The 24,111-nt window shown below is 44.4% G+C and overlaps 1 protein-coding gene, 1 long non-coding RNA gene and 1 pseudogene across 4 annotated transcripts in view; 1 reads left to right on the forward strand and 2 right to left on the reverse strand.

Annotated features, from left to right (window-relative positions):
• Positions 1-1,634: 1,634 nt before the first annotated feature.
• Positions 1,635-5,893, reverse strand: LOC129626916 (60S ribosomal protein L7a-like; annotated as a pseudogene).
• A 6,772-nt stretch (positions 5,894-12,665) lies between these two features.
• LOC129627302 (uncharacterized) lies at positions 12,666-14,384 on the reverse strand. The gene is made up of 2 exons (XR_008702533.1): positions 13,646-14,384; positions 12,666-13,074 (listed from the first exon to the last, which is right to left on the reverse strand). It is a non-coding gene; the product is annotated as an uncharacterized LOC129627302 (long non-coding RNA).
• A 6,392-nt stretch (positions 14,385-20,776) lies between these two features.
• AZIN1 (antizyme inhibitor 1) overlaps positions 20,777-24,111 on the forward strand; it is a 30,890-nt gene continuing 27,555 nt past the window's right edge. The window contains exon 1 of one of the 3 annotated variants that reach the window (XM_055546498.1): positions 20,777-21,140. The gene's annotated coding sequence lies outside the window, so the exon portion shown is untranslated. The remainder of the gene's footprint in view (positions 21,141-24,111) is intronic. The other 2 variants (XM_055546497.1, XM_055546496.1) reach the window with 2 other exon arrangements.

Consider the following 24,111-nt stretch of genomic DNA (forward strand, 5'->3'; position numbering starts at 1 on the left):
TATTATAGCAAAAGAGCAGAAAGTTAGGATCTCTTCCAATCCTCACACTTGGTGTTTCTTTGGAACCATATTGAACAGGTCCCACCGAGGGTCAGCCATTTCAGCTGTGAACCAACTCCAAACTGGTTTCTCCTTCCCTCTCTTTTTCAGATCAGATCAGTCGCTCAGTTGTGTCCAACTCTTTGCAACCCCATGAATTGCAGCACACCAGGCCTCCCTGTCCATCACCAACTCCCAGAGTTCACTCAGACTCATGTCCATCGAGTCAGTGATGCCATCCAGCCATCTCATCCTCTTTTGTCCCCTTCTCCTCTTGCCCCCAATCCCTCCCAGCATCAGAGTCTTTTCCAATGAGTCAACTCTTCGCATGAGGTGGCCAAAGTACTGGAGTTTCAGCTTTAGCATCATTCCTTCCAAAGAAATCCCAGGGCTGATCTCCTTCAGAATGGACTGCTTGGATCTCCTTGCAGTCCAAGGGACTCTCAAGAGTCTTCTCCAACACCACAGTTCAAAAGCATCAATTCTTCGGCACTCAGCCTTCTTCACAGTCCAACTCTCACATCCATACGTGACCACAGGGAAAACCATAGCCTTGACTAGACGAACCTTTGTTGGCAAAGTAATGTCTTTTTCAGGTGGGTGCAATTACAACATGCTGTGTTGGTTAATCCCTGTATTACATAAAGAGCCCTCAGTGTGCTTTTTGGTGTGAGGGAGGAAGGGTGTTGGGTTTTCTGTGCTCGAACCTAGTTTGCATAACGTTCTCTTCTCTTTGGGGCTGAATTGAGAAAGAAGCCATGTGGTCTGGTGGTGGCAGCTGGAAGGAGAGGGTGGTGACTCAGCAGGGCTCTGAGTGGAACAGTGCAGGCAGCTCTGAGGAGCATCATGGTCGGCTTCGCCTAAGCCACATGGGGGCTGAGAGACCTCTGAGCAGAACCAGCCTGACAGGCAGCCTTGGCGGGGAGTATGGAGAGCAAGAAGCTTGTCTGTGGTGGGACCTGGTCAGGCTGTATCTGTGGCCTCGGGGATCCCGTGAGGAAGTTCTGGGGAACAGGACCATGTGGCATCATCCTAGTACTGAAGGTTCTTTGTGACCCGTAATAGCATATTTTTAAAGTGGGAAAGTACCAGGTATTGTTCATGGGTCCAGGTAAGGTCTGAAGCCTATAGCCTCGAAATTAAATTTCCAGATGGTAACGAATCCTTCATGAAGCACGTGCCACAGGTAGGAATATTACACACATTTTAAGAAATAGAGCACTTCAGCACAACCATAAGCCTTCAATCTAGCAGTCCAACTACTGAACTCAGTATCAGTATACTTTGAAGCAGGACTCATAAAAGTAGAATATGAAGTCACTATTGCCTCTAATGACTTGGGAGTTTTTTTTCATCAAGTATTCTTACAGAAGAGATCTAGAATGTATTCATTCATCAATCTTCAATTTATTATCCTTTTAAAAAATATCTGTATTATCTGAGGTAAAGTTGACAATGACCTGAGTAGATAGAGATCTGTAAAACATGAAGAAAATTTCCTTGTCTGTATTCTAAGAACTTTAAAAAAATTCACATGAGAGAATGTATAGAAAGTTTTTGTTAAGTGGTAAAACACGATATGAAGTTATTACATCTTACCTGTTAAAGAAACGGAGACACAGAGTGAGCATAAAATTTCCCCAAAGTCATAATGAGCTAAAAGAGAGGGTCAAAGATAGATATAAATTCAGGTGACTGGACACATTACAGGCTGGAGTTAGTTCAGCAAAACAACTTCCTTCTTGTAGCCAGGATGTGGGTGACTGTAAGAAGCATCCATCTAACGAGGTAAAAAGGGGTACTTACTAAAAGTATACAGGCTTTCCAAGTGGCTCAGATGGTAAGGAATTGCCTAGAGACCAGGCAACCTGGGTTCAATCCCTGGGTCAGGAAGATCTCCTGGAGAAGGGAATGACTACCCACTCCAGTATTCTTGCCTGGAGAATTCCATGGGGTCACAAAGAGTCGGACACAACTGAATGACTAACACCTTCACTTCACCACTTCACTAAGAGTACACAGAGATCTCACAGACCCCAAGGACAGAGAGCAAACTATTGCTCAGCTTCATTCAAATTGGCCAGAGAACTGAGGAGCCCTGAGAAGCAGGGTAGCTCTTCCCTATGTCTCTTTGTCTCTGCTTCTGCACCAGCTTTCACCTTCCTCCATTTTCCCTTCACCGTTTTGCTGTTCACCCTGGACCTCCACCATGGCCACTAAGCTCCAGGATCCAGATTCAACTAAAAATACACACTGAAGTTCTTCAGGGAGAAAGGGACTAGCCTGGCTCTTCTGAGAGAGAACCTGGGCCACACAAGTCATTTCTGAGCAAATGACTGGGTTTGTTCTGCTGGTTCAGGTGTGTCCCATCCCAGGTCCAATCAGCTGTGCATTTCCCCACCTCCACCTCCCTAGAAGTCACATTATCTTACGTTATCTCATGCAGCTCCGGAGAGCTGTGGGTGGCAAGGGTGCTAAATTGCCTGGCTGGATGTTATCACATAAAGAGAGGAACTATTTATAGGGAGACTTGTACTTGGGATGATATTATGATGTATTTTGGTTATGAAGTATAAGACCCAAATTTCCTGGTCAAAAAAACAAAATCATTTCAAGGGAAATCCCTGGCAGTCCAGTGGTTAGGAACCCATGCTTTCACTGCCGAGAGCCTGGGTTCAATCCCTGGGCAGAGAATTCCTCAAGCCACATGGCACAGTCAAAAAAACAAGAAAACAATTCATCTTAATATCACTTTGGGCTCCGAAGATAGATGTATATGTCCATAAGATATGGCCACAAATAACTGTAACACAAGACAGTCTATGAAAGCCTCTTTAAAAACTTTTAAGAAACTTACAAAATTACATGGAAGCATAAAAAAGGATTGTAGGGGTTAATAACAGCCTTTCTTTAAGGTGTGCTACTTTGGGACGTGGATTATTTTGCACTAAAGGCAATGGAGACCTTGCAGGCTCAAGAGAAACTATTGCCCCTCCCTTAACAACCTAGAAGAATTAAAATTGGGGATTTTTTCCCAGAAAAAGAATTATTACCAAGATAAATTTTATCTAAGTGGCCCTATCTATATGGCAGAGTAGACAACTAATTCCCAGCCATGTACTCTTCTTATCATCCTGGAAACTCCCTCCTCTCCTTGGAAGTTCCTATTCCATTGCTCAGCTCCTTTATGCCTCATTCTGTGTTTCTGTCTCAACCTTTCCTGGATGTGGGGTTTCCATATGTACAAGTTAAGATATTATTTTATCTTGTTCTCCTGTCTTACGTCAATCTCATTCTTAGACCAGCCGGAAGAACCTAGAAGGGTAGAGTTAAGCTTTTCCTCCTCTCTGGCAGTTTTATAACTCCTGGGGGAGCCAGGGGCTTCCCAGGCAAGGAATCTTCCCAGTGGTAAGGAATCTACCTGCCAATGCAGGAGATGCAAGAGATATGGATTCGATCCTGGGCTTGGGAAGATCCCTCGGAGGAGGAAATGGCAACCCACTGCGGTATTTTTGCCTGGGAAATCCCATGGACAGAGGAGCCTGGTGAGCTTCACTCCATGGGGTCACAAAGAGTTGGACACGATTGAGCAAGAACACACACCGGGGAGGCAGAAAACTTTCCCTGAGTAAGTGCTGTTTAAAGTATGTCTTGAAGTACTCATTACATTTTTACAGAGTGAGGTGGCAGAGGTCAGGAGGACACACGTGAAGCAGTGGGAAAGGATAATTGGAGGAGTGAAACTACGTGTGTGTTTTGAGAGGGCAAAAGCTTTCATGTGGCTGAAGAGCAGGGTGCAGGAGGGAGAAAAAGAAGCCAGCATGAGCTGACTGTTCTCAAGCGTATGCCAGACATTTTCAGATGTTGCCTCATTTAGTCCTTTCAGCAGTCCTTGAGGTGGCGTCTATTGCCGCTATTTTACCAAGGGTTCCGAGGCCAAAGACCTTCTCTCCATCTTCATGCAGTGCTGAGGGTGAGGTGGAGAGGATGGCCGAGAGTAGATGAGGGGGGGTTGTCCACTAGGTAACCAGTCCACACTCAACTCTGGAGGCACTGGGATGGAAGTCATGCAAGAATTCTGAGCAAGGAATGGCATGATTGCCTCTGACTTTTAGAAAAACAATACTACTGGTAATGGAAGAATTAAATAGAGTACTTTTTCTCTCCTTCATTCAATTAAAAATAATTAATATATTGAAATTTTCCTGTGGGACAAGACTATACACCAAACCCATGGGGAAAATGTTTAGGATTAACCAAATCTCATGAAATTTACAGTCTCTCTCTGTGTGTATATAATATAGCTTATATATGCCTTTCTCTACATACATATTTAATTAATTGAATTAACTGGTTGATTTTTGGCTGTACCATGATGCTTGCTGGATCTTACTTCTCCAACCAGGGACTGAACCAGGGACTTGGCACTTGTGCCAAGTTCCAACCACTGGACCCCCAGGGAATTCCCTCTATATATTTTATAACATACACACACACACATATACAGAAAAGTATATAACAGGAGAGTTAAACATTTATATTTTAATCATCTTTTAGCTCACAAAAACAGTATGACAAGATTTTTCTTTTAAAATATTATCTGTAAATTCTGGATATGAATCCTTTATTAGATATATAATCTGCAAACATTTCCTACCATTTTGTGAGTTAATTTTTATTCTGTTGATAGTGTCTTTTGATGCACAAAAGTTTTTAATTTTCAAATTTGTCTGTGTGTTTTTATTTTTTTTTCCTGTTTCTTTGTTGTCATATATAAGAAACCACTGCTAAATCCATTGCCATGAAGATTTTTCCTAATTTTTCTTTAAGTTTTTCTTTTTTTAGTTTTAAATTTTATATTCAGGTCTTTGATCCATTTGACTAATTTTTGTTTGTTTGTTTTGACTGAATGAGAATTTTTATTACTTCTATGTAGCCTTTTCCAGCTTGGCAATGGGCTTCCCTGGTGGCTCAGTGGTAAAGAATCCTCCTGCAATATAGGAGAGGCGGGTTCAATCCCTGGGATGGGAAGATCCCCTGGAGAAAGAAATGGCAACACACTCTAGTATCTTTGCCTGGAGAATCCCATGGATAGATAAGCCTGGTGGGATACAGTCCCTGGGGTTGCAAAAGAGTTGGATATGACACAAAGTAACACAATGTCCACTGACTTTGGACCAAGGAAGTTGCCTCCCCAGTGATGGCAGATCTCATCATTTCTGTCATTATAACTGGTCCTGATGGCTTCCACCAGCTTAGCCAGAGTGCCCTTGTCTTGCGAGTTGACTTGTGTGAAGGCAACTGTGCAGGTCTTCCTGTGGACCACACACCCTACCCAGCCTGTCCTTCTCCTTGATGATACAGGAGGGAACCCCCATCTTACAACACAGGGCAGGCAGGAAACCCACCAGTTCAATGGGATCCATGTCATGGGCAACCACCACCAGCTGAGCCTTCTTGCTCTCCTCCAAGGTGGGGACAGTATCAAAGCCTGCTCAAAAGATAGGTGGCTCTTAGTGGGGACGTCCCCTTGGCCTGCAGTTTTTGTCTCGGCTCAGGCCAGCAACTTATGCTTCCTCTCTTACTTCGTCTCTGGTCTGCACTTGTGGACTAGCTTAACTAGCTGTCTGGCTGTCCAAGACCTGGCTGAATTGAATTAATCACAGGAGGCACTCTCAGCCGCTTATATAAGGTACTACATGTCACTGCAGCAGAATGTAGCAGGGTCACTTTATGAAGCAGGTGAGGTCCCTTTGGGGCTGGATGTCCAGTTCACTTTCTCAGCCTCCTGATTCTTCACGACAGCAGGGGCCTGGTCTATCTTTTGCTCCTCAGCCTTCTTTCCCCCCGGCATCCTAGTGGAGAGCCCTTGAGCTAATTTTTGTCTATGGGATAAAGTAAGGTCCAACTGCATTCTTTTGTGTGTAGATGTACAGTTTTCTTAGCACCATTTGTTAAAGAGACTGTCCTTTTCTCATTGAATGGTCTTGGCACCTTTGTTAAAAATCATTCTTTCCGGGCTCTCTATTCTCTTCCACTGCTCTGTATGTCTGTCCTATGCCAGAACCATATTGTTTTGATTATTGCAACTTTGTAGTTAAGTTTTGAAATCCAGAAGTGTGAGTCCTTCAATTTTGTTCTTTTTCAAGGTTTTTTGGGGTTTTTTTTTGCTATTCTCTTGAGATTCCATGGGAATTTTAGGATGGATTTTTCTATTTTTGTCAATAAAAAAGTCATGAGACTAATAGCAATTACATTTGAATCTGCAGATTGCTTTGGGTAGTATTTACACAGCATTTTGAATGTACTAAATGTCACGAAATTTATACTTTAAAATGGTTAATTATATCCTATGTGAATTTGAGCTCAATTTAAAAAAAAAAAGATTGGGCAATTATATCTGAAGAGCAGGTATGTGTGTGGCATGAGGCAGCTGGAAGGTAGAGGAGGCTGTGATCAGAGGGAGGAATGTTGGGATTAAAGGCTATATATACTGTATAGTTTAGAGCTGGTGAGGGCCCCTGGAGTTAAGCAGTAAAAATGGCCAAGGTGATCCAAAGCTTATCTATAAAGACACTGACTTCACAAGGTAATTCAAGACGGCAACTTCAGGAGCTTTCCTGGTGGCTCAGTGGTAAAGAACCCAGCTGCCGATGAAAGAGACATGGGTTCCATCCCTGATCTGGAAAGATTCCACATGCTGCAGAGCAACTTAAGCCCATGTGTCACAACCATCGAGCCTGTGCTCTAGAGCTCGCGACTACTAAACCCGTGTGCCACAACTACTAAAGCCCTCGCTCCCTGGAGCCTGTGCCCCACAACAAGAGACGCCATGGCAACAAGAAGCTAAAGAGTAGCCCCCGTTCACCACAACGAGAGGAAGCCCACGCAGCAACAAAGACCCAGCACAGCCAAAAAAAAAAAGACTGCAACTTCAGAAGGATACACATCCAGCTAGGGATGGTGGTCATCACAGGAGTGTGGTGGGGACAGCTGGGATTATAGGGGAATTTTATTATTATGTCAATGGTATCTTTTTAAAGAGAATACTGAAAGCTTTTTGAAAAGCTATGATACAGGAACTATAATTCAGGAAAAGAGGACAATGACCTAAGTCCCTTTTTAAAAAAAAATCATTGTGGGAGTGGCAGGAAGGTGTTATGTGATACATGGGTAGGGGTATGGGTGGGCCAGCTGGCTTCATCTCTTCTTTAGTCTGGCAGTAATATTGGTGAGCCAGGAAATCCCACCTCCCAACCCAGAAGTATGTGAGGCTTGGTAAACACCTCTCCATTCAAGACTGAGGCAAGGGAGGCTATGTTCTTATAAGTTCTTATAAGGGTTCAGTCAAGGCAGGAATGGGAGGCAGACTGGGGATGTGGAAGGATTTGTTTAGCATGAAGTGGAGGTTCTAGAGAAAATAGAAAAATGTGAGAAGGAAAGGAGCAGCTGGGGAATGAGTGTGGGAAGGCACCAGGCAGCCTGGAGACCAGTGCGCAGGATAAGATGGGTGACAGGAGGCATTAACATTCTGGCATTTATGTGGTATGGGAATAGCATAGTTCAATGAGGAATAGGCCTTTAAGGCCCAGCAAGACCTGTGATGTTAAGTTTAGTAACAGTGAAACAGGTCTCCTGGGATCCAAACAGGATATTGGACTTCAGCTGGGACAGTACAATTTGGGTAGACAATAAAACAACAGTACAAAGTCCCAGAGGCAGACACCAGAGTGGATAACTCTTGAGGGCCCATGAGCAAACCAGACAGACTGAAGTTGCAGGTTTGTGTGGGGGATTAGACACTGGCTCTCAAGGGTGGGGCTAGATTCTGAAGAGCTTTATAAGCCAGCAGAGGAGTCAAGACAGGATTGGTAATAAAGTTTCATTATGAGTTTTTTTTACCATGAAAACAGCATCTAAGGAAGATTAGTACATCAAATGGACTTCCCAGATGGCACAGTGGTAAAGAGTCCACCTGCCAATGCAGGGGCTGCAAGAGGAGTGGGTTTGATCCTTGGGTTGGAAAGATCCCCTGGCGTAAGAAATGGCAACCCACTCTAGTATTCTTGCCTGGAAAATCCCATGAACAGAGGATCCTGGTGGGCTACAGTCCATGGGGTCACAAAGAGTCAGATACGACTGAGCACTCACTCACTCAGTATAAGAAATAGCTACACTAAGTGGATTGGGACAGGAAAAATTAGATTTGCCGCGGATTTTGCAGTTATCTAATATGAAGAGGAAAACATGATAATTTCAAAATAAAGATGAACAGAACTTGTTTTATATATGGGAGAAATAAAGAAAAGAAGGAACTGAAAGTTTTCAAGCATGGGCAGGGGAGACATGAAAGAGGAGGATCCGTTTAGTGGGATGGAATGGATGGTGATTAATTTAGTTTGGGACCTAGATTCATTTGAATCTTACAGCTAAGTAAGACTTTGCAGTTAGCCACATGGAACAACTAAGTTTCATGTTTTACAGATAAGGAAATCTTGAGTTTGAGATAACAGAGGATATCCTAGAAAAGGTGTCCTAGAGGCAGTTGACCATTCATAGATGCATTTTTAATGACAGATCAAAACTAGTGACAACAATGTTGGAGTCATAGGCATATACCTGTCAAATAATTCTCTAGGAATGAATAAATTATCCAAGGCAGAGGACAGAAAGTGGGAAGAGAAGAGGAGACTAAAGACACAGGGAAGACAGCAGAGAATTGAATCAAGAGGTAGAAGAGAGACAGGAATTTTGGCTTTGCTATTTGTTAGCTATAGGAACTTGACAATTTATTGACCTCTGGGTCTCAGACTGCAGTCATATAAAGGTTTAACAGAAGGGGGTTGGGAGAGCTGGGGAATCTTCTTCCAAGATCACTCACGTGGCTTCTGGTCCCTAGCTGTTAGCTGGGACAATGTTATCTTAAAATGTAGGCTTCCCTATAAGGTCACTTACAACATGGCAACTAACTTGTCTCTGAAAGTAAGTAAATGAGAGATGGTCCCAGTCTCTTACAACCAAATCTCAGAGCTAACATCTCATCACTTTTGCCAAATTCTATTCATAGAAACAAGTTAAGGGGGAAGGGTAATATAAGGGTGTGAATACTAGGAGGCAGGATTATTGGAGGCTGTTTTAGTGACTGCCTGCCATAATATCTAACAGTTATATTCTTAGACTGTTTTCTACTATTGTAGCTGGTTCACCTAAGTTGGCGATTCAATAAATATTGAATCCACTGAGGTAGGCACAGGCACAGGTGGTGCACAAAGAAGGCAGTTTTGCCTAAAAGGAAAAGCCACAGAAATTTCCACAGGAAAAATTATGCTTGCATTATTCTTAAAGGATAAGCAGGAGTTCATCTGGCGATAGCTGGACTAAAAAGGAAGGCTGAACGCCAAAGAATTGATGGTTTTGAAGTATGATCCTAGAGAAGACTCTTGAGAGTTCCTTGGACAGCAAGGAGATCAAACCAGCCAATCCTAAAGGAAATCAACCCTCAATATTCATTGGAAGGACTGTTGCTGAAGCAGCACTGACCAACTGAAAAACTTGCCTGCAATAGTTCAGAAATTTTCTTAAGGTTACAATTAATATGCTCTTGGGAAAAACACAAAGGCTATCCTCCCATTTTCAATGCTATTACTCTATTACAATAAAACCGAAATTCTAGTTTTGTTTTTCATTGTTGCCTTTGCTAATTCTGTGAGCTTTGGAGGCCCTCAAGGTTGACACATTCTAGTACCTTCTCGCTTTCTTCACCTACACATTCTGTACGTGTGACTGAATGTCAAGTAAGCTGGTTTGGCAGTTTCCCAAAGTGGCAAAAATGACAGAAGCCGAGGAGCTTTTCCAAGGACTTCTCTCCTCATGACTAGACCTGTCACTGTGGAATACGTAGTCCTGGTTCTCCCCTGCAAGTCTGGAGTACTCTTCGGGGCTCTGTGATCACCCAAGCTTTCATCCAATCCAATCTGACTCCCCAGACCAAAGCAACCAGAGGGCAGAACAAGCAGTGATCAGAGGCCCTAAGTAATGCCAGCTCTTCATATGTGAAGAATATTGATTTTGCTTTTTATGACCATTGTTCTCTAACAACTAAAAGGCTTGGTTCATCATTTTACTGTGGTATTAGCCACCAAATGTTGGATCCCAGTGTTTGATAGTCATATAACTCTGCTGCCAGTGGGTACAGTGCCTGGGAAGTAAGTGGCATGCCACAACACAGACCCTCTGTGTTAAGCAATCTTCCACTCAAGGGTTGGCAGCTGGAAATTTGATTTAGGAATCAATGGTGCTGTTAAGCACCATTGTTTTTGTGCACAAAGAACAATGACTGACTTTTTTTTTAAGCATTCTTGATGTTATACTATTATAGTAAACCCACATTTTCCATTCTTTCACTTTCTTTGAAAAGCAAACACTCTTTTTTTGGTAATTAGGCACACAAGTAAAAAAACACACCCCAGTTTTTCTTGGACAGCTTATCTCTACTTTATGACTACCATTTAAAATTAAACAAAATAAAACAAGCAAACAAAAAACCCCTACTATTCAGTTCTCTCAAATTAGACAGGCATTTTCTTTTCTTCCTCCTCTATTGCAGACTACTGATTTTCTTGGAAAAGAGAAGGAATAAATAATGGCTAATCACAGATAAAACACATCCTAATTTAGTACAAGTAAATAAAGCATTATAAAGAAATAGAACTTCTTTATATGTTAATATGTAACCATCATATTTAAAGTTAAAGTAATGCTAAATTTTGCTGGTTTTTAAAAAATAATATTTAATGAGTAGTAATGAATATGTTCACTTTTACTTTGTCATTAAAGAAAGTGTCTAAGAGGTCCCTTTTCTCCAATATTCTCCCAGGGCAGAATCCCATCTGTATCTCCGAGCTAGTCCAGTCACAAGACAGCCTTTTGCTCCATGAGACAACCCAGGGCACTGCCAGTTAGTATGTTGTTAGAAAGTAATCAGAGGTCTATGTTCAAGGCACTGTGCTGAGTGTTCCATCAGATTAAAGAAAAAAGAATAAAATGCTTGTCATAAAGAAACTTAATACCCTGTTGGCAAAGTTCAGAAAATAATTACAATAACATAAGACAAGAATCTAAAGGGGCCATAGAAAGGCACAAACCAAACCTCTTAAGGCTAGGAATGAAACTCAAGGCTAGGAATGAGGTAGAACATAGCCAAGGGAACCCACTGGACCTAGCTCTGCTGTCTGGACTGACACTGTGGTTTCTCTTGTCCATGTGTAGAGGTGACATTTTACAGATGAGTCAAAGAGGCAATGTAGTTGAGCAGCCTGAAGCTGGGTCTAGGGCATTAGACATCTTTGGATATGAAGCTGGACCTTTTCTTTTTTAGCTGCGTCACCTTGAGCAAGTTACATAATCTTACTATACTTCCAGTGTTTGTTATTTTTTTAATATTTAGTTATTTATTTAGTCTGTGTCGGGTCTCAGTTGCAGCACATGGGACTTCTGTTTCAGCCCGTTGTTCCCTCTAGTTGCAGCCTGGGGGCTTGGTTGCCCCTTGGAATGTGGGATCTTAGTTCCCTGACCAGGGATGGAACCTGCATTCCCTGCATCGCAAGGTGTACTCTTAACCACTGGACCACCAGGGAAGTCCCTGTACTTCTGTTTTTTAATTTGTAAAATGGGCATAGGAAGACCTACCTGAGAAACTTACTGAAGAATTAAATGATAATATAAGGGACTTTAGAGTAGTGCCTGGCACCCGGTGTATAAAAAAAAATCATAGCTGTTTGCTTTTCTGTTTTTCCAACTTCCCTCTGATTTTCCCATTTTTTAAACTATATTTGACTATTAAATTTAATGCCTATACAATGCCTGGCTCAGAAGAGATCTATAGAAAATGTTAGGTTAATTCCATGGGGACTGTTAATAACAGAATATCATAAAATGGACAAGCAACAGAACTTTATTTTTCACAGTGCTGAAGGTTGGAAGTCTCAGATCAGGGTGCCAACATGGTTGGCTGATGGCTCCGTTTCAGGGGGCAGACTTCTTGTATCCTCACTTGGCACAAGAGACTTGGGGTCTCTCTGGAGTCTAACATTTTTATCACTCCTATTAGTATGCTGTTGTCTAGACCTCATCTTTATGGCTGTGCTGTGCTGTGCTGTGTCGCTTCAGTCGTGTCCGACTCTTTGCAACCCTAGGGACTGCAGCCCGCCAGGCTCCTCTGTCCATGGGGTTCTCCAGGCAAGAATACTGGAGTGGGTTGCCATGCCCTCCTCCAGGGGATCTTCCCGACGCAGGGATTGAACCGGCATCTCTGATGTCTCCTGCATTGGCAGGTGGGTTTTTTACCACTAGCGACACCTGGGAAGCCTCCATTTTTATGGTTATCCTCCAAACTATCCAGTTTTCATTCTCCTGTATATTATGCTAGCTAGAACTTAACAACAGTAAAACCTTCCCTTTCCAAATTTACTATTTCATGACCAAAACAGTAAACCAAACTGTTACCTTCCTTCTGACCTGTAATTTGTCAATGCATTAACTTATGTCCCAAATTATTGTATTCAGGTGTTTTTGGTTTTGGGTTTGTTTTTAGCAATTCAACACATGCCTTATTGGTTCATGGCCAGTTGTGGTCAACTATCTTTTAGCATTTCTTTTTATTTTTTTAGGTAGTATTTAGATAATCAACAATCAGGTCTCTCCTGTCTTGTACTTATGCAATTGATTCTTGGACTCTAAATGAAGATCTTTTCTTTTCATTCTTTTGTGTAGGCCAGGATTCTTGGTTGCAAGTAAGAGAAAACTAGTTGGAACTTAGGCAAGAAAAACAAATTTTTCTGTTGGTATAGCTGAAGAACAAGAAAAATGGGACAACTGGATTGTTGACTATTCCTTTTTCAAGATGAGTGGTGGCTTCATTTTCTCACATTGCTTTCTCCTAGGACTTTTGTGCCAGCAGCTCCTGGTTCATACTGTCATGAGATGACAACAGAAGAAATGATTCCCTCATCCACTCCTCCTTCTTCCAACCAAGGTCTGAATCAAATATGTACCAATCGTTATTGAGCTGCCTCTACAATCAAGATAGGGTGAGAATCTATCAACCTGTAAACCAGTTACTGCGTCCCAGGAAGTGAGAGGGTTGAAAAGATGGTAGTGCCCAGCAGAGCTCAGGGTATGGCAGGGAAGACGTTCTCCCAAAGGAATGAGGAATACATTTTCTATAAGCAATGGAGGTGGTATAACAGGAGGGAAGAGGGCAGAGCACAACTTTCAAAAGAATGACATAGCCCAAGGACACAATATAAACTGATTAGAATCTAATGGGACAAAGACAGCAGACAAGACTCAATCTTGATCCTCAATCAGCAAGTGAAATGACACACCCAGAGGTGCCATGACCAAGGAGTGGGTGGTGACCAAAATCCTGGAAATCTCCACCCCTTCCCAAAAATAGTTAGAATAATCCTCCCAGTCATTAGCATATGAAATTACCCAGCCTATAAAAACTAACCACTCCACATTTCGCGGCCACATTTGCCTTCTGCGATGGCCCACACTGTCTGGAGTGTGCTTCTCTCTGAATCTAAATAAATCCACTTCTTACCTATCACTTTGTCTCTCACTAAATTCCTTCTGTGATGAGACATCAAGAACCTGAGCTTCCTGAAACCAGGTACTGTGGTTTTAGTACCTGTGGTTTCAGGTACTGTGGTTTCAGTACCTTCTGTGATGAGACTTCAAGAACCTGAGGACCTGAAACCAGGTGCTGTGGATTTTGGCTGGGTTTGAGTGCCAGCCACATGGGTTCACGTCCCAAGCAGGGTTTTGGCTTAGGTTCAAGTCCCAGCCATGTGGGTTCAAGTCCCAGCACATGGGTTCAAGTCCCAGTCTGTGGTAAATGGTTTCAGCAGGGCTTCCCTGGTGGCCCAGTGGTTAGGACACTGTGAGCACAAGAGCATGGCTTCTAACCCTGGTCAGGGAACTAAGATCCTGCAAGCCATTCACTGCAGCCAAAAGATTAAAAAAAAAATAAAAGCAGGGGCTTAAAATTAAATGACTTAGCTAAGAAGGACCAAGATGAAAGAAGGTTTTCAAATTACTACTAGCAACAATGAAGGTTGTTACAGATGGTTGAATGACACAAAAATATTAGTTATTTTTGTGAAATCAAACCATTTATGTTTCTTCTCCCTATTTTAGTAAAGAAGCAACTAATCTTTTTTTGTTTTTATGGCATGAGTTTTTCTCCTTTTCATTAGTATTAGGTAGAGCGAATTTAAATAGCTATAGATGTTTATCACAGAACTTGCAAAACTTCAAATTTTAAATGACAAAGGAACAAAATGTAGCCTGCAGTTACCACTATTAACAATCATTTAGGTGCTTATGTGGCAGCACCTAGGCTATTTATTTTAAAAAATAGAGCATATCATAATTCAAATTGGACAAAAATACATTTCAGAGCTCCTATTTTCTATGACCTGAACCAAAAAGTTTAGGGTATCTGCCAGGCAGTTGTTTGAAGACAAGCCTATCTTGCTATGTATTACCCAACAAACAAAACACTTATCAGATTAAACCTGACAGTAAAGTGAAAATGAGATTAATTTTCCAAGGATTTCCTAACTCCCAAAGATTAGAGGAAGATATGAGGGAGCAAACTCATGTGTCAGCCCATTGATTATTCTAGTCATGTGTGTTTCATTTAATTTGTAAAACTGGATTACTGCTTTGCCCTTTAATACGGGTTTCAAAACAGTCCTCTTAAATTAACGGTGAATAGTTTGTTATTTCTCAAAGTAATAAAAGATGTTAGTGTACAGCTTATGACTTGCTTATCTTAGAAACCACCCAGAATCGCTTGGGAGACACACTGACCTGTATCTAATGATGTACTTAGCCACTGACATGAAAATAGAAATTCTTTTCCCTTAAACTGGGTTTGTGTCTGGACTCTATCATCCTTTGCTTGCCATGCTTACCACTGTATAGTTCAAATTATCCTGTGAACAAAGATATGCATGTGTGTTCTAAGTCGCTTCAGTCTTGTCCAACTCTTTGCAACTCTCTGAACTGTAGCCCGCCAGGCTCCTGTGTCCATGGGATTTTCCAAGCAAGAATATTGGGGTGGGTTGCCATGCCCTCCTCCAGGGGATCCTCCCAACCCAGGGATAGAAGCTGTGGCTTCTGCACTGCAGGCAAATTCTTTATTTCTGAGCCACAGGAGAAACTCAAAGGACAAAGACTTGGGTGATATCAAAGATACCAGTGCTGGAATGCAGGATGTCTGTTTTGGGATGCCACAAAACCCTACTGACCTGATCCCTAAATTTTGTGAGAAAACAAAAACATGACAATAAAGTCTCCTTCCAAATTAAGTGAGTCCTCATTGAAGGTGAAAATCAACCTAGGTAAAGGAATTACAACTCTTAAGAGATTATAACAACAGATGCTTAGCAAATAAAGGATAGCATATATCAATTCTATTTGGAGAGAGAATGGTACATAATCTGAACTGTCTTCCCAAAGTAATTTACAAAGCAAGTAAATGATTAATTACTCATTTTTCAGTTCAGTTCAGTCAGTTCAGTCACTCAGTCGTGTCCAACTCTTTGAGACCCCATGGACTGCAGCTCACCAGGCTTCCCTGTCCATCACCAACTCCCAGAGCTTGCTTAAACTCATGTTCATCGAGTCGGTGATGCCATCCAACCATCTCATCCTCTGTCGTCCCCTTCTCCTCCACCTTCAATCTTTCCCAGCATCAGGATCTTTTCCAACGAGTCAGTTCTTTGGATCAGGTATCCAAAGTATTGGAGTTTCAGCTTCAGCATCAGTCCTTCCAATGAACACTCAGGACTGATCTCCTTTAGGATGGACTGGTTGGATCTCCTTGCAGTCCAAGGGACTCGCAAGAGTCTTCTCCAACACCACAGTTCAAAAGCATCAATTCTTGGGCGCTCAGCTTTCTTTATAGCCCAACTCTCACATCCAAATGTGACTACTGGAAAAACCATAGCTTTGACTATTGGACCTTTGTTGGCAAAGTAATGTCTCTGCTTTTTAATATGCTGTCTAGGTTGATCATAGCTTTTCTTCCCAGGAGCAAGCGTCTTTTAATTTCATGGCTGCAGTCACCATCTGCAGTGATTTTGAATTTTTACTAGTCTATAAAAGACACAGTGCCAGATTCTTGATAAGCAAGTTGCTTTCATGGAAGATTATCAGTGTACAAAAAGATGTGGTGGACAACTGAAAAAGTGTGAATGTGTTAACTATTCAAAACCTATATATTTTGATTTTCTATAAAATAAAGTATACTCTAAGAATGTATCTTAGCAGTTGGTGACAAAAGCTCAGCTTCTCTGTACACTGGTGCTGAATCAAACCTCAGAGACAGAGTTTTGGGTGAAGCAGAAAAGTTAGTGTAATTGCTTTGCCAGGCAAAGAGGGACATAGCGGGTTCATGCCCTCCAAACTAGGTGTCCCAACTTGGGGAAAATAGTGACAAGTTTTATAGTAATTATTCAAAGAGAGCATGATCAGCTTGTGGACATTCTTCTGATGGGTTGGCAGTGAGCTAACTAGGAGTCGGCATCATCCACCTTCAATTCCAACAGGTCTGGGGTTTACATGCTTTGGGGTAGCATATCATCACTGATCGGTAAATTCTCCCTCCTGGAAGGGGTTTCAGCATCTACAAAATAGCTTGAAGATATTGCTGTGTATATCCATTGATGGGTTTCCCTTGTGTCTCAGCTGGTAAAGAATCCACCTGCAATGTGAGAGACCTGGGTTGATCCCTGGGAGATCCCCTGGAGGAGGGAAAGGCTACCCACTCCAGTATTCTGGCCTGGAGAATTCCATGGACTCTATAGTCCATGAGGTTTCGAAGAGTCGGACAGGACAGCGACTTTCACTCACTCACTCATATCCATTGATGGGAAAATAAGACCTTGCCCCAAGGCTACTCTTGACTATTTCTCCCTGGTCTTGCATTCCCCTCCCTTCCTTAATTAACAACAGCTTGAATCTGCCTCCTGCACACTAAGGCAAGGTTATGGAGGCTAAATGAAGGCTGTTTTCCATAATCAAAGAAATGAGGGACACAGAAAGGCTCTGTGCCCAGGTGCTCCTCAGGGCCCTGCATGGTATCACAATAAAAATTCTTATTAAGCTCTTTTCAAACATTCCGATTAAATTATGATTTTCATGCTCAATTACTATTGGACTGTTTGTCACATTTACATATGTGACTACAAGATGTTTCTATTATAGGCTGATAATTTTAGGGTTACCCATTGTTTTTTGTGACTTGTCTTTATCAGCGATCTAATTCATTCAGTCTTTTACATCTATTGGCACAAAAGCAAACAAGTTTGAATCAATAAACCAGGATGATCTAAGTGTGAATGGTATTATTTTATCTTTAGGCTTTCTATTTAATAATAATACTTTCTCTGGCACTACCTGTGATTTGTGTATGAGTAACCTGACTTGGCAAAAAACCCCAAACCTCAAACCCAAAACACAATTAAATACACTGTTCTCATTAGGCAGCTATCATTCTGTTAAAGTTACTATGCTGTCTAGTTCATTGCAGTAGTTTTTAAGGCTCTGTTGTATGCAATAAAAGCTAGTATGATTTAGATTTGAATACACAAATACTAATTGTGAGAGTACATAGTTTGAATAATAAATTGTTGAGTTGCTTCACTGTATAAACAATGATGGAGTAGGGTTTAGTCCAGTTGAAAGAGTGGACATTCGCTGACTTCATCTCAGCTTCTCTTGACTCGAATCTCTGCCATGCGTCTGTACCTCTCACTCCACTGAAATTATTCAGTTAAAGGTCACGCATAACTTCTTTTCAGGCCCTTATCATTCTCCTACTGGATCCTTATAATAGCTTTCCAAGTGTTCTCCCTGCCACAAATATATAGTCCCTTTTCTTCTCACCCTTACACTCTCCCCTTTTCTAAAATTCAATTCACTCTTATGACAAACATTTTTGGCTAAGAATCCAAACTTCTTAACATGAGTTTGGAGTTTACCGATGACATGCCATTTTCCCAAATCAGAAGAATCCCTTTCAGGAATATGACATTCCGATCATTCATTCCATCTTGGAACACCCTCCATGAATGGCTTGACCTCACACTATTATGATTCTTCTCCTACTCCTTGGGCTGGTCCTCTTTCTCTCCTGCCATTTCTCTAAGTCCAGTGCTTAGATCCCTGTTCCGTTAGACCTTAACATTTCCTTAATTACCATGTCTATAGGAGAGGGTCCCAAATTTACAGCCAAAAGGGCTCCAGATCTCTGTGTTTTCAGGGGCCTTTGGACCATTTTTACATGAATATCCTATCGACAGCTTGGACTATGCTCAAAGAAGGCTCATAGTCTTCCCCCCCAAACTGGGACATTCTATTTCTCTCTCCATTTGTGATTCCAGAATTCTCCCTGTTGATTAGTTTCATATACCCAAATCATTTGATAACTTCTCCTCTCCCTTCGATTCCCTTATAGCTCAGATGGTAAAGAGTCTGCCTGCAGTACTGGAGACCCAGGTTTGATCCCTGGGTCGGGAAGATCCCCTGGAGAAGGAAATGGCAACCCACTCCAGTATTCTTGCCTGGGAAATCCCATGGATGGAGAAATCTGACAGGCTACAGTCCGTGGGGTTGCAAAGAGTCAGACACGACAGAGCGGCTTCACTTCACTTCCTCTCCCTTAACATTCAAAATTATCCCTACTCTCTCTATGCCTTCATCTATGCCCTCCTCTCCTCTATTCCACATTTCCTGCTTCTCTTAACTATATAACAGTCACCTTCATGGTTTCCTCTCTTCCAAACTTTCTATTTTCAATCCCATTGATGCTAGAGAAATCTTTAAAAAAATCTTTGAGTATATCATGTCCCCAGTTAAACGGTACCGAAATGAAATCCAAGCTATGATCCCTACATTTCACTTCACCCTCCTTTTCAGTCTCATTTGCAATCGTACCTATGTTGGAGCCAGAAAGCTAGTTCACAGTTCTTTGAACTGGCCCATTTCTGTGCCTTTTCTTAAGTAGTTCCCTTGCCTGGAATATCTGCTCTCAAAGTCACTTATTTCCCATGTCTGGAGTGTCAGCTCTCAAAATCTCTACCTTTCTCCAGTAGCCTTTCTCTCACTGAGCTGCGGTTATTTCCCCCTTTCACTAGATTCCACACAATATTTTATCTGTTTACAACAATTACTTAGTTATTTGGTGTACTCTTATTTCCCTTGCTAGCCTGTTATCAAGATTCCAAGTGTATTCATTTCTAGCCTGCTTCCCTCCAGCAGGGGGTCCAGTAAAGTGCAGTGCTTGTAAATGTTCTGAAACGAAAAGAATTTTTAAGGAATGAAAGAGAAAACCAAGAGACAGCACAGTGAAATATGGAAATATGAAATCAGGAACAGAGTCCACAGCCCCTAGTTTTTACCTAGTTCTTTCACCTCAGAGCCTATATTCAGCATTGCTACCTTCCTACCCAGGAAAGCTCTCTCTTCCTTTCATATCTGATTTGTAGCAACCACAGTGCTACAAAGTAAACAGATGGTCGGGAAATGCCAGTGGAAAAAAGTCTCAGTCTTTATCGCAAAGATTTTGGAGTGTGTGTCAATATATATTTCATTTGTGCCGTTGCGTCTGAGTTGCAAGGCATTAGCACGGGAGGACTCAGGGTTTCTGATGGGGAGCGCGAAGACATTTTAAAAACATGAGAATAAACTAAAAGCCATGTAGGTCGTCCTAGGTTCCCCAGTAAAAAAAAGTTTGCTCTGGAGTAGTAAAATTAAAATGACCGCGCAATGAGACGCAGGGAATTGAAGTACTGTGCCCTTGTAACGTCGGTAATGCCCTCTCCAATACAGGTCCTTCATGAATAAGGACCTGGTCGGCCGGCCTCAACCCTTCTAAAAAGAAAGACATAAAAGCCACACGCCTAAAAAAAAAAAAAAAAATCCCTACTGCACCACACTGCAACGTGCGAACACTGGGGACATGCCCATGCGGTCACGAGCCCCTGCAACCACCCGAACACTGGGCCGAGCCGTTTTGGCCCTTAGGAACTCGCTTCCAAAAACAAGGAGCGCCGCATCCCGCGGGGGCTGGAGCTTCACCCCGGGAGGGCAGTCCCCAGGCGTAGCCTACAGAGGCCGCACAAAGCGGAGAGCTCTCGAGGAGGTAGGGGGACGGGAAGCTCCGGGGGTGGCCCCCCTCTTTCACCCTCTTCCAGGCAGAGCAGGTTCCAGGCAGTGCAGGCGTCGCGCCAGCTTCGGGCCCGGACCGCGCTTGGCGCCGCGGCCGCCGGGCCCAGCTCCCAAAGCGCCCCGGCCCGCCTCGGGCGTGAGCGCAGGCGCCCGGGCGTCGGGGGCGCGGGCGACGCCGAGCTCTCTCCAGGTCACCTCCCTTCTCCCCCGCCCGCCCACGTCCGCGCAGCGGGCCCTCCACCGGCCAGGGAAGCGGCGGAGGGCGGGAAGTGGCCGGGGGCTGGGGGCGGGGGAGACAGGCACCTGCACCGCGGGGTCGCCCCGCCCCGCCCCCTTCGGCTCGCCCTGCGCCGGCCCCCTCTCTCTTCCGCCCGCTTCCCTCCTCTCCGCGCCGCGGCCCCGCGCCGTCCGGCTCGCGCGGCTGGCTGTGACGTCACCAAGCCCCGCCCCTCGATATAAAGCCTGGCGTTGCCGGCACCGCCTTCCCACACTCGCTGGCTCTTCGCTGGGTTGCTGTGTGTTTCCTTTTTTCTTTTTTTCCCTCCGCCTTCTCTGCCTCTTCTCATCCTTTCTCGCTCTCCGGCTCTGCGGTGTGACGAGGCCGAATCCTCTCCGCACCCAGCCCTCTCGCCTTTCTTCTTCCTCTGCCCGCGCCGTTGTTCCATTTCTCTCCCTCGGCCGCCGCCGCCGCTGCTGCACAGCTGGTGTCGGTGCCGCGCTTTTCCCCCCACGTCGTCCCCGCAGCCTATGGCCCAGGCCGCCTTGGGTATTTCTGCTCAAGGTAACCACATCCCTCTTTAAAAATTCCGCCGAAAAAGAGAAGACGCTTTACCCGACTCTTTGGGCCGTTATCTCACGTGAGTAGTGACCCTAGGGGCGCGGGCTGGGCCGGGGCCGGGGCGCGGGGCGCCGGGGGGTGGGTCGGCCTCCGGGAGCTGTCGGCCGCCTCAGGCTGGGCCCCGCCGACCGGCCGGCATTCCCCCGCAGCGTCCCCGCGGCCGGCCACCTCGAACATGGCGGCTGGCGGCGTGTGTGGCGGCGGCGGCCGGTGGCTCGGCGGCGGCGCGGCGGACTGGGGCGGCTGGCGCGCCTCGGGTGGCCGCCGAGCCGAGCCCCGAGCGGCCGCGGTTGGGGCGAGGAGGCGTGTGCGTGTGTGTGGACTTGGGGGCGCGCTCGGGGGTCTCGCCGCCGCGGGGCTCGGCGTCGCCTCCCGGCGGCAGGCGGCCCCCACCCCGCTCCCGTGGTGCATTGCTGTTTCCGGGGAGGGGGCCGGGCTGCAGCCCCGAGGGGCCCTGGTGCCGCCGCCCGGCCCTGAGCGGCGCCGCGCCGCGCCTTCGTCTCGGGATCCTGGGCTGGCGGCGCGGCTGGCTGCAACCGCCGCGGCCTTAGGTTATGAATGGAGCGGGGCGGGCCCGGCGCCGGCCTCCTGTGACAGCTGCCGGGGGAGGACGGGTGCCTGAGGGTGCGGAGAGCGCGGCCCTCCCCTCTCTGCCGGAGGAAAGTTGACGCCGCTAAGGGGCCTGGCGGCGGGGAAACCCGGTGTCAGGTAGCGAGCAAGAGGCCTTTGGCCCCTTCTGGAAGCCTCGGGGCTGCCGCCCCGCCCCCTGCGGCGCTGGCGATTGGGCCGAGTCGCCTTCACTCACCCCGGGCCGCCTCCTGGAGCCCAAGGATTAGTCACGATGGCTTCGTTTTCCCGTCCGCGCCACGATTCCTGGGCCGAGAGAGGGAGAGCGGTAGGCTTGGATGGCTTATCAAGCACTATTTTGGCAGTTAACGGTGGTGGTTGCTCAGACGGGTCAAGAATCTGCCTTGCAATGCAGGGAACCCAGGTTCGATCCCTGGGTCGGGAAGATCCCCTGGAGAAGGAAATGGCAACCTACTCCAGTATTCTTGCCTGGAGAATCCCTATGGACTGAGGAGCCTGGCGGGCTACAGTCCTTGGGGTCGCAAAGAGTCGGACACGACTGAGCGGCTAACAGTTTCCACCAACGGTGGTGTTTTAACAGCTTTACCCAGTGTATATCTGAAACGTGTGTTTCTTAGGCTAAGCTACTGGTTGGGCAACCTGAAAAGGTCGGGCGCACTGTTAACGGCCCCATGATATTTTAGCAGATTTTACGGGATTTTGTGGTTATATCGTGGACACAGTAAGATAGTTTGTGTCCAGTCGTGTTTCCACCCTTCAGCCTCCAGCTTGGATGGAAACCTGAAGGCTCAAGGAAGAGAGTCGGTATGTGATGAGGAAAGGTTGTTACAGATGAGCCTCGCAGAAATACGGCGAATGACTATAGGGCAGAGCCCTGCCAACCCTTTGATTTCTTTTACAAATATAGGAGGGTGCAGATGCTGGTTATGAAGGCAAATAAGCCCTGAAGAGTTAGTGGGAAAGATATAGGCTCCTGATGGTCATAGGTGATAATGAAAGGTACCGTAATAAAGTAATCAGTGCCGTCCCTCGCCACTCAGGTTTGACTTAAACATTTTCAAACATATAGAGGGAGTGAAAGAATTGTACCCTCACCTGGATTCAGTAAACGATTAACATTTTGCTTTGCTTGTAATTGCTCTATTCATTCATCAATCTTTATTCTGTGTATTTCAAAGTAAGTTGGAGACACCAGAACACTTTACTCCTCCAACTTCAGTATGCACATATCATTAGTCTAACACTGTTTAAATATTTCTTAAAAATCGGGTAAATTTTACATAACAGCAAAATGCACACGTCTTGAATATACCATTTGACGAGTTTTGACAAAAATACAGCTGTGTAATACAAACCTTTATCAAAGATGAGAAAAGTGCCATCAAATCCAGAAACTTCTTTTTTGCCCCTTTAAGCTCCATCCCTTACTACCCACAAAGGCATTCACTGTTCTTTTTATTAACCATAGATTAGTTATTATGGAAGTCTATTCTAGAACTTCCATATAAATGAAACGATATATTGTGTGAAAGGTTTCTTTAACTCAGAATGTTTCTGATATTCATCTATAGTGCACTCACCAGTAAATTGTTCCTTTTAACTGCCGAATAGTAGTCCATTATATGAATACCTTGCTTGATTTTTTTTTTTCTTTAAACAACTTTATTGTGGAATAATTACGGATTTGCGGAAAAGTTACAAAGATAATACAGTTATTACTTCATACTTCTCACCTAGTTTACCTTATAAGAGGTGGTGGTACCTTTGTCAAAATTAAGAAACTGACTTTGATACATTCAGTTCAGTTCAGTCTGCCAGTCCTGTCCAACACTTTGCGACCTCATGGACTGCAGCATGCCAGGCCTCCCTGTCCATCACCAACTCCAGGAGTTTATCCAAACTCATGTCCATTGAGTCGGTAATGCCATCCAACCATCTCATCCTCTGTCGTCCCCTTCTCCTGCCCTCAATCTTTCCCAGCATCAGGGTCTTTTCAAATGAGTCAGCTCTTCACATCATGTGGCCAAAGTATTGGAGTTTCAGTATCAGTCCTTCAGTGAACACTCAGGACTGATTTCCTTTAGGATGGACTGGTTGGATCTCCTTGCAGTCCAAGGGACTCCCAAGAGTCTTCTCCAACACCACACAGTTCAAAAGCATCAATTCTTTGGTGCTCAGCTTTCTTTATAGTCCAACTCTCACATTCATACGTGACCACTGGAAAAACCATAGCCTTGATTAGATGGACCTTTGTTGGCAAAGTAATGTCTCTGCTTTTTAATATGCTGTCTAGGTTGGTCATAACTTTCCTCCCAAGGAGTAAGCGTCTTTTGATTTCATGGCTGCAGTCACCATCTGCAGTGATTTTGGAGCCCCCCAAAATAAAGTCTGACACTGTTTCC

Source organism: Bubalus kerabau, chromosome 14, assembly GCF_029407905.1.
Source record: "Bubalus kerabau isolate K-KA32 ecotype Philippines breed swamp buffalo chromosome 14, PCC_UOA_SB_1v2, whole genome shotgun sequence".
NCBI lineage: Eukaryota > Metazoa > Chordata > Mammalia > Artiodactyla > Bovidae > Bubalus > Bubalus kerabau.